A 19,327-nucleotide genomic window follows, 5' to 3' on the forward strand; every position below is an offset into this window, starting at 1 on the left:
TCATCATTATTATCATTCCCTGTATCACCGTCCCTCTTCTTTTCTCTTTGAATTAGGCTTACCTTGAAAACCCAAACACTGATTAAATTCACTTTTCATCTATTTGTGCTTAAGCCAAGTAGTTAAGTGCAGTTGGAGGAAAACACACACACAGGCTGACCATTCTAACTAATTCATGCCCATGAGCCTCGCATGGTTCCTCATGCATGTGGCAGGGAGACCACATTCTCTGGTCTACTCAGTTCTCCTGGCCCTTGTCCTTGACACTTCTGCTTCTCCTCCTTGTCATTCTTTCTTTGCTCAGTGGGTAATCTCGTTTCGAATCTAACCAGAGAGCTAAGCTGACCAGAAGAGAACTTCCCCATGTTTTCATTTTCTCAGCCCACTGCCCTGCACCTGCATCGGGATTGCACATCTTTCCTTCTACTGCAAAAAGGCAATTGTCCAGGACTCTGGAGGCAGGAGGATGCCTTGAAAAGTGAGATGGGACCAGGGCCAGCAGAGACTGTGAGAGGGCAGCCAATGTGTGCATCTTGAGACCTTCATCTTCTGCCAAGAGGAGTTCCCCTTCATCCACCCAGACCTGACCTTGGAGAGTTTAAAAACTTAACATTTCCCCCAAATTCTAGGGTCATCCAAAAAAGATGATCTAAACTGCTGATGGAGAGTTGAATTTTGAGTTGATGATGTGAAGACATTAGTTAAACTCTAGGAGACGAAGCTATTTTTAATTAGAAAGTCTGTTTTCCTTTCCACCCAAGTTGTAACTCGTGAGTCATAGAGAAAGCATGGGAGCTACTTTCTCGGCATATCTGAGGGACAATGAGTCCCTTGGTTCCATGTACTCTTGCCATCACCCACTTTGGTCCTTGAGTTGAGCCCATTTAGGACTTCATGGTGGTCCTCCCACCCATCTCGCATTCCGATATCACCCACTCCATGGCACCTGGCACAACATGGCCAGCCCCTCTTTAGGATGCCAGCAGGAGGGCTCTAGGCCTTTATTCACCGTTGAAACAAGACTCCCCTTCATGTTCAAGGTTCAGGCCCCAGTGCTGGGCATGGCATGCAGTGCCCTGCAGGGCTGGTTCCTGTCTCTCCCTTTTGCCACCTCACTGTACACACCAGACACTTCAGGGGCCACACCCTTAAGTCCCCGAGAGTCTGCATGTTCCCATGTGTCTCCTTCCAGTGGCCTGGCTCTCCTTGCCCCTGTCTGCCAAGCAAACGCTTACACATACCTCAGGGCCCTGTAGTGGGTCTCCTGCATTTCTGTGCTCCATGAATACCCTGGATGGAGTTGACTGCTTTCTCTTTTGAGCCCATGTAGTACCTTGCCCACATGCTTCTGTGACAATGTGTCCAGTGACTTCTTTGAGTCCTTATTTCTCTGTCTCACCTTCTTCTGAGGGCAAGGCAAGCCCTGACTCATGATGGAGCCACAGTGCCTTATAGCACATAGTAAATGTTCTGTGAATGTCTGTCAAAGGAGAAAAACGAAGGAATCAACTCACCACATGCTCACCTTTTCTCTAGGTCTTGGGTTTTGTCACAGATTGAAAAGATAGTAAATGTAGCAATTTTTAAAGGTAAACAGTTAACAAGCACATGAAATGACAGCATTAATTGACATTGAAAACTTGGGGCCGACCTGCCTGACTCCCAGGAATCAGTGAGGCTGAGCATGTGAGTTGTCACCATCTCTCAATTTCAAAGCAGAACTTCCAAACCAAATGATGCTCTCCCCTCTACAACATTTGTTTTTAGAAATCATAAAATATGTGGAGCGCTTCACCAAATGTGTTCAACAACCCATGAAAATGAATGAAATAACGTCATTTGCAGCAACACTGATGGACCTAGAGATAATCCCACTAAGTGAAGTAAGTCAAAGACAAGTAACAAGTTATATAACATACCTGTGGGATCCAAAAAATGATACAGATGAACTTATTTACAAAACAGAAAAAGATTCACAGACATAGAAAACAAACTTACGGTCACCAAAGGCGAAAGAGGGGAGGCATAAATTAGGAGTTTGGGATGAATATATACACACTACTGTATATATAAAATAAACAAGAAGAACCTGTGTAACACAGGGAACTATACTCAGTATCTTGTAATAATCTCTAATGGAAAAGAATCTCAAACAGTATACATACATGTCAACAAAATGGAATCACTTTGCTATATATTTGAAACTAAAACAACCTTGTAAATTAACTATACGTCAATAAAAAAGTGTTCAATAACCATTGAAAGCAATACCAAAGATTCAAACAGCAAAGTTGTGCAGCCTATTAATAAATGAACACCAAGCGCGAAGCCATCATTTAGACGCTGGGATGTGCAGACTCACTTGGTTGAAAGAGGCGGCTTCATCATCTCCGGCAGTAACTGTGGCCCAGGAGGGTACTGCCAGTCTGGCTGTAGTTGAAATTCTGTGCTTGCTTTGCTGTGAGCCTGTGAGCTTCATTTCTCTTGTGCCTCCAATGCTTGTTCTGTTTCATGTCGTGAGGCAGTGTGCCGAAAAGTAAAGCGTTGAGAGCAGAGAGTGGACTTTGGTTAAATTTGGAGAAAGCCTTTCTCTCTGTCCGGTAATAAAGCCCTTTTGCATCATATTCAACCTGATATGGTCTTATTTGCTACATTGACTATAGAATTGTTATACATATACTCCAGTCTTATAAAAATTGAATTGAGCAGCAGCTATAAATAATTAAGCTTATCCTAGCTGGGACTTGCCAGTATAAAGATGTTACAAATTCAAAGCCATGCCAGGGACAGTGGATCGAGTGATTTATCATTGCTGAGCCCAGCAACTGCCAGCTTCTGGGTCTGGGCTTCTGTTTGTCTGTCCTGGTGTTGAGTCCTGAGGTCATTTGTGGCCACAGAAGCCCCATGGCAGAGACAGAGAAACACTCACTGTGGGTCCTCCTAACTATCTTGCAAATGAGCAAGAGACAGTTAGCTTTTCACAGCTAACTCCAATTTATATTTCTGGAAGGGTCATCACAATCAGAGTCGAGGCATTGCTCCGGTGTTAGTATTAGGAGCCCACACGTACACCAGCAGGAAACGTGGGCTTTGCATCTGCCTGAGGCAGCACACACATCTTCGGCAGCAGACACACCTCTTATCTTTCCAGCTTTCAAAACCTAACCATCCGTCATGTCATTAGATAAATTCACTTCAAAATTGGAGCACAGTTGTTATCAGGTCCGTCTCAAATCACTCACCTTGGTGACAGAGCTTAATTATGACCTCAGCTCAGGATAAAAGCCACTGAGGGTCTTTGCGTCTTCTAAATTTGATTGCTGATTCTGCATGAGAATTCTTGGGAGATACTACTCATAAAAGTAAAGATTAGATGCGTAACAATTGCCTTGAAAATGAAATTATCACCAGGGAGAGAAAGAACACACGTTTTCAATTTTCCTGAGTGTGACCAGGATACTATGATGCATGTGTGTATGTCGGGGGGCAGGGGGCGTAAAGCTGGGGTGAGCCGCTGGTAACACAGGACACTGACTCTAAAAGAACTGGAAACGTCAAAGTGGGTGTGTTCATGGGAGGGATGTCCAGTCATAGAGAACGCTGCTGCTGCTGCTGCTGCTAAGTCGCTTCAGTCGTGTCTGACTCTGTGCGACCCCATAGATGACAGCCCACCAGGCTACCCCGTCCCTGGGATTCTCCAGCCAAGAACACTGGAGTGGGTTGCCATTTCCTTCTCCAATGCGTGAAAGTGAAAAGTGAGAGTGAACTCGCTCAGTTGTGTCCAACTCTTAGTGACCCCATGGACTGCAGCCTATCAGGCTCCTCCGTCCGGGATTTTCCAGGCAAGAGTACTGGAGTGGGGTGCCATTGCCTTCTCTGACAGAGAAGGCTGGTTGGTACTAAAAGACTGTATAGTGACCACAAGGCCAGAGGGGCCCTTGAAGGGAGCTATTTAAAAGGCAGATATTGTGCAAATTATGCTAAGAAAGTGGTGCTAGTGGTAAAGAACCTGCCTGCCAATGCAGGACATACAAGAGATGGGGATTCAATCCCTAGGTCAGGAAGATCCCCTGGAGGAGCACATGGAAACCCACTCTAGTATTCTTGCCTGGAGAATCCCATGGACAGAGGAGCCTGGTGTGCTACGGTCCATAGGGTTGCAAAGAGCTGGACACAACTGGAGTGACTTCAAGTCAAGCAGCAAAAATCGCATGTGGGCTTATATGTGGAATCCAAAATATGACACAAATGAACATATCTACAAAATAGAAACAGACTCACAGGCATAGAGAACAGACTTGTGGTTGCCAAGGGGCGGGGGGTGGAATTGAAACGGAAATTTGGGATTATCAGATGCAAACTATTACATATAGGATGGATAAACAAGGTCCTACTGTATAACACAGGGAATGATACTCAATATCCTGTGATAAACTATAATGGAAAAGAATATGAAAAAGAGTACACATATACAATTGTATGTGTATAATTGAATCAGTTTACTGTACAGCAGGAATTAACACAACATTGTAAATCAACCTTATGTCAAAAAAAATTAAAGAAAAAAAAAGAGTGGACATTTGAGATAAAATGGACTGGCTCTAGTCAGGCAAGTTACTCTCTCATTGTGAGCATTGACATAGATGGACCTAGAGATTATCATACTAAGACAGAGAAAGACAAATATCACATAATATCACTTATATGTGGAATCTAAAAAAAAATTCTTTTATGAACTTATTTACAAAACAGAAACAGACTCACAGGCTAGGAAAACAAAACTATGGTTACCAATGGGAAAAGGTGGGAGCAGATAAGTTAGGTGTTTGAGACTAACAGGTACCCACTACTATATAAAAAATAATCAACAAAGACCTACTGTATAGTACAGGGAGCTATGTTCAACATTCTGAGATAAACCAGTGGAAAAGAATATGAAAATGAACATAGATATGTATAACTGAATCACTTTGCTTTACATCAGAAAGTAACAGAACACAGTACATCAACTGTATGTCAATTAAAAAAACTGTGTGTGGAAAAGAACTAAATGCAAGGAAGGAATGAGGAAGAGGGTGAGTGAGGAGGGCACAGCAGCAGACTTAGAGGGAAGAGGAGGCTGAGATTTTAAAGCAATTTCAAAGGACTGTATCTCAATTTTGCCCAGAACCAACTTGCATCATGGTGATCAGACATTGTCTGTAGTTGAAACTGCGACTCCAAAATCCACGTTTTCAAGAAGACCCACTGTCTCCAAGTGCTGATCCTGCTACCTCGGGTCTCAGGTGCCAGCGATGGCTGAGGAATGACAGCTCTCCAAAGTGAAGGTTAGTCGCTCAGTAATGTCTGACTGCAACCCCATGGACTGTAACCCGCCAGGCTCCTCTGTCCATGGAATTCTCCAGGCAAGAATACTGGAGTGGATTGCCATTTCCTTCTCCAGGGGATCTTCCCAACCCAGGGACTGAACCCATATCTCCTACATCGCAGGTGGATTCTTTACCATCTGAGCCACCAGGAAGCTTCTTACTGGAAAGATGCTGAATCCCCGTGGACACCAAGGCAAGCCTGTGACTGATCTGCCCAGGAGAGCTAGTTTCTCCCTTCTCTTCTGTGAACCTCTCCTGAAATACCTCTTTTCAGTAATTGAGCACTGATGGTAGAGAAATTTTTCCTGTTTTGATTGGCAATTGTTTCTACATTTTTCATTCCCCTGTGAAAGAGGGAGCTATTCATCTGGTTTTCTTAAGAAAATCTGTGTTCTATTTGACATTATTAAAAAGCTATTATGTAATCATATCTGAGCAATTGCATTTGCTTTGCATCTTCCCCTATAATGTTTCCCCATGGTGGCTCAGATGGTGAAGAATCTGCCTGCAATGCAGGAGACTTGAGTTCAATCCCTGGGTCAAGAAGATCCCCTGGAGGAGGGCATGGCAACCCACTCCTGTTCTTGCCTGGAGAAATCCATGGACAGAGGAGCCTGGTGGAGTGACTAACAATTTTCCCTACAATTTTGAAAATTTATATTAAATGAGATGTAGAGTGGTGAGTAAACAATGTTTAAACACATTCTGCTTCTGTTTATTAATTTATCAGCCATTTTATTGAAGACCTACTGTTTGTCATTATAGATGTCAATGGAAACATCTCACTCTGGAATGGGGTGCTCTGGCACCAACTACTAAATTGGTCTGGGTCTCCTCAAGTTGTAAAATGGTGAGGATAATTCGTAAATGATCATGGTGAGAATGACATGCTTAAAATGTCTACATATTAAATGCATAATGAACTTTAGATTTTCATTCAGAAGCTATGTCAGGTGCAGAGGTACAGAGAAAAACCTGATTCTGATACTGCCTCAAGGATCACACTGTTACCTGGGCAGGGGATGTGCTGGGATCTGGGGGGAGTGATCAGGACAGGCTCCCCAGGGGAGACCCCTGGTCTGGGGGTGGAGGGTGCAGGGGAAGCCCAGCCGCTTCCTTGGGCCAACCTCCCTGGAACCTTGAATTTTCAAGAGTTTTTAAAAATGTGGACCATTTAAAAAATCTTTACTGAATTTGTTACAATATTGCTTCTGTTATTTTTGTGTGTGCCTGCTAGGTTGCTTCAGTCATCTCTGACTCTTTGAAACCCTATGGACTGTGACCCACCAGAATCCTCTGTCCATGGGATTCTGCAGGCAAGAATACTGGAGTGGGTAGCCATGCCCTTCTTCAGGGGATCCTCCCGACCCAGGGATCGAGCCCAAGTCTCCCGCACTGCAGGTGGACTCTTTACCACTGAACCACCAGGGAAGCACTGCTTCTGTTCTGTTCTATTTTTATGACCACGAGGCATGTGGGATCTTAGCTCCCCAACCAGGGATCAAACCCACACCCCCTGTATTGGAAGGGGAAGTCTTAGCTATTGGACTGCCAGGGAAGTCCCTTGAATTTTCTTCTTATTCTCCAAGCCTTTGTCCTGATGTCACAGCAGAGATGACCAGTGCCCACTCTTTCCCCATCCTCTCTGATTGCACATCCCCAGGTGGACCCAGCTGCTGCTGGGATTGTACAGACTGTATGTACAGTTACTCTCTCCACCTATTTGCCTTCCCTACAGTTTGCTGCTCAAGTAAATGTTCAATCATCTTCCCACGTGACTGTGGCCTGAAGGTGCAGAGCAGAGGAGAGAACAATTTAATTACTAATAATGTCCATCCCTCTGAGTCACGGCATGTGTGCCTGTGAAAATCCAGGAGTTGCTGAAATTCCTCCACTCCTGCGGATTTGTTGCCTTTCTAGGCTGTGTGACAACTTTTGCTCCCCCTGCTGTCACTCTGCACATCCCCGAGTCTCTTTGGATGGCAATTCATGATAGCTCCCTGCAGCGATGATGGAAATATGTCAGGAATGTCAAAGACAGAAGGAGGCAGTTCCAAGCAAAGGTGGTGATTCGCTGTGACCCCCAGGACCTCGCTCACCACAAGAAGATGTGATTGGAGGGTGTTTAAGGCATATTTAAGCTGTTTAAAAATAATCAGGTAGCTATTTAAGACAGAAGCCAAATACTTTTGTAGCCAATGAAACCTGTTAATGTACAGTTCTTTGGGAGAAAACATAATGACTTTACTCTTTGCTGGTATAACACTTAAAAAGTCCCTTACCCAAACCAAGCTCTCCAATGACATATTGCACAACATATTTGTCAGACTTCCTCCAAATTAACACAGTAGATTAAATGTATTAAATAACTTCACCAGCAGTAGAACTGCGAAAGCTCACATGTGTACATTTTTGTGAATATCCATTCCCGCGTGAAATAGGTAAAACTTCTTTTGTTCTCCCGTGAGCAGCCTACGTGACTTTCGGGTGACTTAAGGTCACAGTTGGAATCATAGTGCTGTTATTGGCATTGATCTCAGAATCCCCATTACCAGCGTTTCCCACCACTAGGTTTTTTTTAATTTCTAAAAAGGAAAAGAGGGACTTCCCTGGTGGTCCAGGAGTTAAGATTTTGCCAATGCAGAAGGTGTGGGTTTGATCCCCGGTTGGGGATCCCACTTGCTTTGTGGCCAAAAAACCAAAACCTAAACAGAAGCAATATTGTAACATATACAATAAAGACTTTAAAAGTGATCCACATTCAAAAAAATCTTTAAATAAATAAAAAGGAAAAGAAATAAATGAAGATTATTCATATGCAATTGTCCTGTGTAGACTTCGAATGTCTTTAACTTAATGAGTAACATGTTTGGTCCTGGTAGGCAGGACTATTGAAAAATGTGTTTACATTTAGAAATACTGAAATTCACCAAATAAATCATTTTATTGAACTTTCAGCTAAGAGAGTTGAATGCTTCCAAAGTTAGTAAATTTACGAGGTTGAAAGTGACCTCAGACTTTGTACCTCTTCATTTGCAGATGAGGAGGTGGAAGCTTGCCTGCCCTTGTTCAGTCACACAGTTGTGACTGACTCTTTTCGACCCCACAGACTACAGCATGGCAGGCTTCCCTGTTCTTCACCATCTCCCAGTGGACCAAGTTGCTGAGATCAGACAGCTACTTAGTGGATGAGTCAGAACCAGAGCACAGCTCTCTGCCCACCAATGAGCCGTCTCTCCACAACAGCTAAATAATTTACGCTTATGATCATTTTGGGCAGATTGATGGTTGCTGCTTTGTCTTCATACGCTTTTTATTTACTTTTATTTGTCTTTTTATTAAAATTCTTAAAATTTCTTTTTACAATGTTGTGCTGCTTTCTGCCATACAACAATGCAAATCAGTCATAATTTAAAAAAAAAAAAAACAGTGGTTAGATGCCACAAAGTAGGAGGCAATGCCTTAACATATGTGTATTGTCAGGCCCAAGAGCCTCTTCCATCCTTGTCAAAGGAGTGCTAACCTTCTCTCCTTTCATACAACACTCATATGGTTTTATTGTTGCAATTTTTAAACTCAAGAATATCTAAAATTGTTGGCCCATTACATTTTCCTTGCATGCATTTGTTCCTTGAAGGTAATGGGAGATTATCATGTCAGGTCCCCTGTGCAGCAGATGGTTTATGGTTTGGCAGGCAGGAGCCTGGAGAAGACACTGGTTAGGTGCCAACTTGCATTCAGGAAGTCTCCTTCCCTCCAACACTATCCTGCAGAATCAGCACAGGAAACCTGGACACAAGGAAGGAGGAGGGGAGATGAGGAAGGCTTTGGGTGGGTGTCAGGATGATGTCAATCAGACCACAGGCTGGTCAAATCTGATTGATCAGTGTGTGCTTTCATAGCCAGGCCCCAGAGATGAGATTCAAAGAAATTCAAGGAACAATTTTTGACTCCTGTTCTCAAAAAGCTTGTGCTTTCTTGGGAAGGAACTACTCACTTATCACACCACATATTGTAAGAAGGAGAGAAAACTTGCAAGTCTGTCTCTTCCTGCCCTTGTCCCCTGTTGTTTGGAACTGTGAGGGTCACTGATTAACTGGTCACATTTCCAGATCCTGGCTGGTTACTTCACGATTAGACAAGATCACCATGCTTAGAAGGGCATAAACCCTTCTGCCACCATCTCTTTGTTGGAGGTCACCAGGCTCGGCCCCTCTTTGCAAATCCAACTTGCTCTTGCTTCCCGAGGGTAGGCTTGGGTGCCTATAAATGCTGCTTGTAGCTGTGGTCAGTCACTTCCTGATGGCAAAATTGGGATTTGGAGGAAAAAGAGAGGACCTGTCTGTGTCAGCAGAAAGGACACGTTTTGGGGTGTGGGTTTCAAGGCCAGATGGTAAAAAAGGAGCCCTTCAGTCTCTAGATTCTATGTGAGAGCCTTTCTTTGGGGATCTGATCATAAAAGGGGTGATGGGAAGAGCAGAATCCCAGTATTTCTCACTCAACTCTTTTTAGTATCCCTGTTCACCATCACCCCTTGTGCCAGGATCAGTAACTAAGGGGTGTTAGTGTTGAAACAATCAAAGACAGCTAGTTTGAGAATCATCACCAGTATCAGATGCAATTCTGAATAAAACATCTTATGCATTAGCCGTTATAGATAGGTGGTGATGACTTTGGCTTTCCAGGTGACTCAGTGGTAAAGAATCTCCCTGCCTTTTTAAGGCAGGAGGTTTTTAAGGACAAGAACCAACAAAGGTTCCTTGAATTTCTTCAAATCTCATCTCTGGGGGCATGCAGGAGATGCAGGTCTGATCCCTGAGTCAGGAAGATCCCCTTGGAGAAGGAAATGGCAACCTACTCTAGTATTCTTCCCTGGAAAAATTTCAGGGCCAGAGGAGTCTGGTGAGTTAGAGTCCATAGGATCATAATGAGTCCGACATGACTGAGCAACTGAACATACACACATTAGTTAAAGACAAGTTATACACAAGCAAAGGCAGGATAAAAGAACACCAAAAAGTTTCTGGACTGAAAATTTCCCTTCATCAAGGAGGGACCATGTGCCCACCTAGAGAGATCTATGAACACATGAATAATGGGTGAGCTGATGTGATTGGTTTGCGGGCAGCAATGCTGTGAGACCTGGGGTACTACAGCTGCCCAGGTCTTGGGAAGTGGTCCTGGTCACAGGCAGCAACGGGATTTAGGACCAATCTGCTTAAAGAGCATTCTCTCTGGGAGAGCAGGATGCAGGATTACAATGATAAGGAAAGAACAACATTTTTGAGAGTTGAGGGATTTGTATGTCCTGTTGGTATCCCCAACCCCCTGACGGGCTTCAAGGCTTTCTATTGATCAGGCCCTTGGACTGGAAGCCACAGGAAGTTTGAAGGTGACATCTACATGCTTCAGTGCCAGGTCTGTTTGGGGGGCATGGGAAGTCAGTATGGACTGTTCAAGAAAGGTCCCTAAAAGAAGCAGGGAGTTTGTAGAAGATCTGGCAGCAAGTAAAGATGTTTTTCTCCATGGTGAACTTGGAAGAACTCAAGCTGACATCACTGTGTGAGATTCAGGGTAACAATCCCACTGCTGAATGAGGTGTGGAAAGTCCCATGGATCAGATTGCTGCTCCTTTAACTCTGTGTCCGTGCCGGACATATGACAGGATGTGTACAGACAGCTTCCTTGAATATTTTTCTTTCTTTCTTTTTTATAACAATTTTGCAGTTGACTCAGTTATTTGCTGGGTGAGGTGGGGGATAGGAGAATAGGAAAGAGGGTGAAGGCAGGGAGGGGAAGAGTGGCAGGTAAAGGGGAAAAAAGTGCTATTCTCCTGATTCCTCGCTAAGAATTGATGATCGATGGTGATTAATCTAATTCAATGAATGATGATGATTGATCTAATTTGATGAAAGATGGTAATTGATCTAATTTGACCTTCTAGGTGAATGCGATAACATGGTCAAGATAAACTTGTGTATACTATTTCCGATTGGAATTATCTTGAATACGTGGATCATATATTTTACAAAAAGTCATATCTATTCTTTAATAGTGACTTAAATCTTACCTCTTCAGCAAAACCTTTTCTCAACACCCCAGCCAGAAAATTTTTAGTTCTCTCCACTTTCTGACCATATTATTCTCTTGAAACTAATCAAGTGGAACTCTGTTTCACTTACTTATTTCCATGAGTATGTGTGTCTCACATTTACCAGTAAACATTTTTCGGAGGGAGAGAGGAACCATCTTCGAGCATTTTCCTCATGGAATTCCTACACTGTGTTCTGTGTAAAGGATGTTTAATGAGTATTTGCCAGATAACTAATATTTATTGGAAAGTTTGGCTCATTTTCAAGTCTATGCATTTTCAAGGTACTGACAGAAAAACCCAATTTTAGATTCCGGTTAGAATTTTCATTGTCCTGCCTTTATTTTAATGGGAAATTGACTTATTGTTCGAAATACCATTTTCTACTTTCTAACATGGATGGTAATAAACTAACTCATGCAAATGTTTTGAAAAATAAGGAATGAATAAATTTCAACATCCAAAAATGAAGTCCGAACATGTATCTCTAAATTCAGGTCCTACAGGACATTAAAAAATGTACCGGTTAGTATTGGTGTGAAAACGTTGAGTTAAAAGTTATACTTTTAAGTTCACCATGGGTAGAAATATTTATGCAAACCAAATTTCTAGTAACTAGACAGAAAATGACTCGTATAAAATAGATGGGATTTTGTGAACAATTCTGAGGTATAGGAGAAATTTCTAAAATTCTGAGGACTTATGATAGAAATCACTAAGACTATAATCCTCTATTCTTTTGCACTCTGTTTAAATGATGCAGTTATTGATATTTCAAAATTTAAACAACCTTTAATTAGATAATACAAGTGCATGGTAAAAAATTCAGTGAAACAAAGTTTTTCTTCTGTCTCCAAAGCCATGCCCTCCTTCAGGGGATCTTCTTGTCCCAGGGATCTAACCCATGTCTCCTGCATTGCAGGGCAGATTCTCTATTGCTGAGCCACTGGGAAGCCCTTAAGATGAATAATTGGTCTTGATGGAGAGACTGATTTGTGGGAGGGAGATGTTTGACCTAGGGAGAGGTCTTAAGCAGGGCAGTTGTGCAGGAAGGTCACAGGGCCTTTCAGAAGAGACAGAATCACATGTGAGGATTCCCAGCTTCTGGCTGGAGTAACCAGAGGATGAAGCCACCTTAGACAGGCACTCGGAATTCAAAGAAAGGACAATCTAAGGGTCATGTGATGAAAACAGTTTTAGACAGGGCTCAAAACAAACAAGAAAACAAGTGTGCGTGTTAACAGACAGAGGACAGTGAGAGATTGGAGACAAAGAGGCAGGTGTAATTAGGATAACTGGGTCCCTGTGAGGACCAACATAGTCAACCCACATATCAGACAAGACTGCCCCCGTCCTCTTAGGTCTTCTAACTCATCTGATTTTCTATCTCAACTGGTGTTAAACAGAAAGGATTCAGAGATCAGGGTTTGAAAAAAATTCTTGAGCCTCAGTTTTCAAACCTAAAAATAAGCATGCAAATGATATATTTGAAATTTTTCATTAAGATAACTGTAGTAATAAGTGCCTCACACACAACATTATAAAGCAATTATACTCCTATAAAGAAGAGAAATCAAAGAATAATTCTTTAAAAAGAAAAAAAAATGTAGCTGCAACAGTTCCTTGGCCCTGTCTGGGAACCCGTCCACGGTGACACACTCCATCTCTCCAGTGGGTGCAGACAACCCCCTATCCCCGGTAAATAATAATATCTGATAACTCAACCGGATTCTACAGTTCTTTGTCTCTAGTGGAACTCTGGCAAGCCTAGAGGACTCTGAGCTCTTATTCCTTTTGGAGTGACAGAGCTTCCTACTGGCTAGAACAGAATCAGGGGCAGAGAACGGGCTCAGGGCTGGTCAGTTTCCAGGGGAGCGTGACCTGACCAGCTTGAATATTCCACGTATGTCGAATGAGGGGGCGGAGCAGACTGATTCCTGAGGTCACTTCTGTGATCTGATAGCTCAGCGCCCAGAAGGATCTTTTGTTTGCTTTCAGAGTGTCAGCTACAAGATAGGTATTATTTGAGAAGGCAGGAGTGCCCATGTAACCTGAAATACTTCTAATAAAAAGAAAAAAAATTATGTATTCATAACGCTTTTCATAGACACACTAGGCAGCAGACATTCAATAATGACAGAACTAATGCAGAATCTGAATTGGCCAGTTTGACCTTTTTAAGTCATAGCAGTGGGCTCTGTTCATGGAACTCCTAAAGTGTATGCTGATTAGCTCTTTGTTTCTTTTAAGATTTTTTTTTTTTTGCTGTGGTCCATATTTCAAAGTCTTTATTGAATTTGTTACAATATTGCTTCTGTTGTTTTATGTTTTGGTTTTTGGCTGAGAGGCATACGGGTTCTTAGCTCTCCAGCCTGGGATCGAACCTGCACTGCCTGTGTTGGAAGGTGAAATCTTAACCACTGAACCATCAGGAAAGTTCCCTGATGAGCTCTTTTGAAAGTCAAATATTCAGAACCTTTGATGTCACCATTGACCAGATTGCCCCCCTTGATCTCCTAGCGAATGACAGGGGTAGAACAATCATGGGGACATCAACGAGACACTGAAGACAGGACCAGAGAGGCCCCTGCAGCTTGCAATGCCTCCGTCCCACACAGAATCTGGACTCTTTTATCTTAAAGCCCAGGAATCCAAATTATGATTGGGGGCGTGGTGAGAAAAAAGTACATTTTGATGAAAATCCAATTAAAAGCACGATTAATTGGGCACTTACTACTCACAAAGCACTTTGCTTGATGACTTTAAGGAGATGAGGATGAATCAAATAGACTGTGTGCCCTGAAGAAATTTATAACATAAGGGAGTGGGGGTGGATAGGTAGGTGCAAAGTAAACAACAAAGGGATGAGTCCAGGTTTCTTAGAGAAGATTAGATTGAGATCAAGGCGAATAACCTGGTAAGAATATTGGAGGTACAGGCTCCAATATTGACTGGCTTGGACCAAGGAAATCAGATGAGGCAGACTGTAAGAGGTGTTCTGGGTGACACCTCCACCCCACCCCATCCTCCAATACACTTTGCTGCCCAAAAAGAAATTGAAAAACTTTGGTAAGGCGTGACTTTCCTCCATAAATCATATTTAAATGAGACAGCTGTATTTTTCTGCTTCATGCTTAGCCAAATCCTATTTAATTAACCTACTTAGACTTGTTGATTGAGGTTAATTAGACCCTAGGATTGATGTTAATTGCCATTGTAAACTGCCAATGCTATAAGCAGTACATTTTGGATTTGGTTAAGAAAATTGAGGTAGAGGTCTATTTTTCATAGCTTGCTTACTTTTTGTCTCTCTCCCTCCTCTATGATAAAAAAGCATCCCGCCTTCTCTAGTTGTGTTGTCCTTTGTTTTTGCCATGGGTGATGGGTGGATGGGTAATTGAAAGGACTGATTACTTCTAGTCAATAGTTCTTTATATATGGAGGCAGTTCCTTTCTCCTGACCCCCTCTTCTCTCTCCTTTCTGATTATGCCCTATACAACATGTGCACACATATGCATACATAAGCACACATATACATATGCCTACAAGCATACACACAAATGTACACACACAACACAGTATACTTCCATTTTTCTATAAACTTGTGTGGATTTTTCTCAGCCAGCTGCACACTGTTGATCCCGGGGGAGGCTGAAGGAAGGCCTCTGGCAATTTGATGGGACCTGCAACGAAATAACAAAGATAATTCACTTTTTTATGAAATGTATGTGTATGTGGCCCACTTGACAACCCAGGTAGACACAGGAGATGCAGGTTCGATTCCTGAGTCAGGAAGATTCTCTGGAAGAGGGGCGTGGCAACTCACTCCAGTGTACTTGCCTGGAGAATACCATGGACAGAGAAGCCTGGTTGACTGCAGTCCACGGGGTGGCGCAGAGTTGGACGTGATTGAAGCAACTGAGCATGCACGCAAGTGTGTGTGGTGGTGTCTGAGGAGGCCAAAAGGAAGGCAAGCGGGCGCAGCGAGAGAGAAAAGAGGAAAAGCAGCATTTTCAGAGTCAGAAGGTGTGAGAGGCTGGGCATTTGCTCTGTTTTAGCTCAGGGATAAGAATTCAAATTCTGGAGGACAAATTCGTCTGCCAATAAGTCAGGATTTAGGCCTTCTTTCCCATAAACCCAGTTCAGCTAAATCTGGTTACATCCAGGTTTCTCTCTCCTCACACATGGACTAGATGCATAAGAAAGTCTGTGTATATTTTTGCAGGGTCTCTAAATAAGTAGGTACTAAGGACCTGAGTGCAGCCTGCTGTGAACTGCTCTTGGGCAGTGGTCCCCAATTTTTTGGCACCAGGGACCGGTTTCATGGAAGACAATTAATTTTCTATGAATAGGGGTGAGGTGATGGTTTGGGGATGATTCAAATGGGTCACATTTAGTGTGCACTTTATTTCTATTATTGCTACATCTCTAACAGTAGAAATGATCAGCTCTACCTCAGATCATCAGACATGAGATCCTGGAGGTTGGGAACCCCTGATCTAGGGGACATTTTGATGTGTAGCCCACAGGCTTCATTGCATCCAGCCCCTGCTACTGCCTCCCTTTCTCTGGGGAAGTCATGGTCCTCTGCAGCCCCCTCCATGCCCCCAAGTTCTGACTCCATCCCTTAGATGGGTCAGATTCCAGTCATCTCTAATCTCTCCATTGAGGTGGGGGCATTTAGCAGATACATCAATAACAAAATAGCAGCCAAGACAGCAGACAAATTTCCATCTGTTCTCTTTCTCTTGTGATGTAGACTTGAACTTTAGGAATGCTGCAGTTGTGAGACTAGACACTAGATCTCAAAACTGGGCAACATGGACTCTCATAAACAGGGAGGGAAAAGGCATGTTGTTGTTTATGTGTATTTATGTGTTTGTGTCTGTTGAAGTATCTTTTCTTAAAAAAAATAACAACTGAAATGTTGTGAAGTAATTAGCCTCCAACTAATAAAAAAATTAAAAAAAAAAAATAACTTGAGTTTGGAGAGGTACATTCATGAACCACCATGCAACTATGCCATAAACATATGCATCACCTCTAAAAATTTCCTCCCACCCCGTTCTCATTATGTATTATTATTGTGTGACAAGAAGACAACATAAGATCTACGCTCTTAGCAAATATTTAACTCTACAACACGATGCTGTTAATGATGGGCTCTATGCTACTGTACCCAGTAGAGTTTATTTATCTCGTGTAACTGGAACTCTGTGCCCCTTGACTAATACCTTCCTTGTTCTGATCCTTTTGTCCCCTGATAACCACTGTTCTACTTCTATGAATTTGACTATTGAGAATTTCACAAAAGGTGGTGCCAAGTTGCATTTGTCTTTCTGTGACTGGCTTATTTCATTTAACATAATGTCCTCTAGGTTCTTCTGTGTTGTTGCAAATGGCAGGCTTTCCTTCTGTTTTAAGGCTGAATAATAATTTATTGTGTGTAGAGACCACATTTTTTTATCCATTCACCCATTGGTGGACACTGAGGTGATGCCTTTGTCTTGGCTACTGTGAATAGCTAATCTCAAAAGCTTGGAAAATGAATAGAATCCTAGCATCTCATCCTATTCTGTTAACCATCTCGCCCTTCTTCCATAGCCCATAGGCTCTTATTCTTGTGTGCTTTTCATTAATGATCAAAAATTCTTCTGATTTCTGGTTAATATTAAGATCACTTTGGAAGAGATTTCCCTGGTGGTCCAGTGATTGGGACTTTGCCTTCCAATGCAGAGGATGTGGGTTTGATCCCTTGTTGGGTAGCTAAAATCCCACATACCTCAGGGCCCAAAAAACCAAAACATGAAACAGAAACAATATTGTAACAAATTCAATAAAAAACTTCAAAAAAAAAAATGATCCATGTCAAAAAAAAAAATCACTTGGGTAATTCTACATTGGAGTTCAGACTACATTTGGCCAAGATTGTACATCTTAAAACTCTCAATGAGGTAAGATTCAATCTAGGTCAAAGAATCCAGAGTGAAACAGTTTCAGCTGGTTTCTGCAGAAGGCTTAATTTTTCTAATATTTTCTAAATTAAAAGGATAAAAATGTTTAAAAATGCATTTTTTTCACTTATGGAGCTCTTCCCTTACATCTTTTACTAATGCAGATGTGTATGGTGACAGTATCAGTTTAAAAATACTTTAAGAGTATACTGCTTAATAGTCATGCCAATTCTCCTTTTTCAAATGAACAAGACTGAGGTTGATATTTGAACAGCGTACAAAAGAGATCATTCATTTCAGTGTATGTATGATTTCATAGTTCAAGTTCTACAACTAGATTTTTGGTTTCAATCATCTTTGCAAAGTTGCTTCCTACTGTTCAGACAGGTGGTGTATTTTCGTATTTATTCTACAATCATTTTTAGTGGTATTATTATATACCAGGTGCTACGGTAGGTGCTGGAGCTTCAGAGATAAGACAGTATCTAGTCTCAGGAAGCTCACAGGTTACAGCAGGGAATAGTCAGGGTCATGACCAACTCCACTGGCTACAGGGCAGGGACTGTAACTATGGCTCGAGTTCTAGGTAGATGAAAAGCTTCCTGGAGGTGATAACTCCAGAGACGCTTCTTGAGTAATGAGTAGAAATTAGTCAAGTCAGGGTTCAGGGTTGGCTTCCAGGAGATAGTAGGAATATTTTTAACCCCAATAATGTACACATTTTTCTTAGGTTTTCACACCTTGCTATACTGAGTATAGGAAAGTTTGGGAATTATAAGATCCATTTTATAGTTTTTTTTTTTTTTTACCTATTTTCCCAAACCACTTACATGAATGATGATAATGACATGTGGCGTATGTGTGTGTGTTTACATTTACACACACAAGGAATATTTGAGTGAAAACTACACACCACAAAGTGAGAAGGGGATATGAAATTAAAATTGTAGGCCGAGTTTTTATAATTCACTATGAAATATACCTCTGTGTTGTGCTTAGTCACTCAGTCATGTCTGACTCTTTGCAGCCCCAGGGATTGTAGCCCGCCAGGCTTCTCTGCCCATGGGGATTCTCCACACAAGAAAACTAGAGTGGGTTGTAATGCTCTCCTCCAGGGGACTTCCCAACCCAGGGACTGAACCCAGGTCTCCTGCACTGCAGGTGGGTTCTTTGCCATCTGAGCCACCAGGGAAGCCTAAGAATACTGCAATGGGTAGCCTATCCCTCCTCCAGGGGATCTTCCCGACCTAGGACTTGAATCAGGGTTTTCTGCAAAAATGCAGGTGGATTCTCTACCAGCTAAACTACCAGGGAAGCCCAAAATATACCTCTAATTACAACTAAATGAAGATGTGGATGTGTTTTATACTTGTATTTGCCTGATGAAATAATCAGGTGGAATAGACTCCCTCTTGGTACTAAGTTTGAAAAGGAATGCATTTTATTGATCTCTATGTAAGGAACTTCAAGCTCTTCTTTTTAGAGATAACCTTTGTTTCCATGGGCTTTTAGCAATACTGAGATTTCAAGACTGTATCCTTTGGCAAGTGCCTGGAAGGCATAACCTCTACTGCTGATTGAAGGGACATTCTAATTTATTAGACACCAGACACAGAGGTGGCAAAGCTGATATTTCTTCTTTTTTTTTCTTTTTAAAAATGGGAATATAATTGCTTTACAATGCTGTGTTAGTGTCTGCTGTATGCCAAAGTGAATCAGCTAAATGTATACATATATACCCCTCCTTCTCGAACATCCCTACCACCTCCCATCCTACTCCTCTAGGTCATGACAGAGCACCGACCTGGGCTTCCTGTGCTATACAGCAGCTTCCCACTAGCTATCTGTTTTAAATACAATCGAATATTACTCAGCCATAAAAGGGACTAAATTGGGTCATTTGTAGTGATGT

General features: G+C 42.2%; 1 long non-coding RNA gene and 1 other non-coding gene across 2 annotated transcripts; one reads left to right on the forward strand and one right to left on the reverse strand.

The window, feature by feature from the left end:
* Positions 1-1,837: 1,837 nt before the first annotated feature.
* On the forward strand, positions 1,838-8,661 carry LOC122448471. The gene is made up of 3 exons (XR_006271628.1): positions 1,838-1,883; positions 5,168-5,327; positions 8,409-8,661. It is a non-coding gene; the product is annotated as an uncharacterized LOC122448471 (long non-coding RNA).
* A 129-nt stretch (positions 8,662-8,790) lies between these two features.
* LOC122449079 lies at positions 8,791-8,914 on the reverse strand. The gene has a single exon (XR_006271892.1). It is a non-coding gene; the product is annotated as a U6atac minor spliceosomal RNA (small nuclear RNA).
* Between the last annotated feature and the right edge of the window lie 10,413 nt (positions 8,915-19,327).

Source organism: Cervus canadensis, chromosome 10, assembly GCF_019320065.1.
Source record: "Cervus canadensis isolate Bull #8, Minnesota chromosome 10, ASM1932006v1, whole genome shotgun sequence".
NCBI classification, from domain to species: Eukaryota; Metazoa; Chordata; class Mammalia; order Artiodactyla; family Cervidae; genus Cervus; species Cervus canadensis.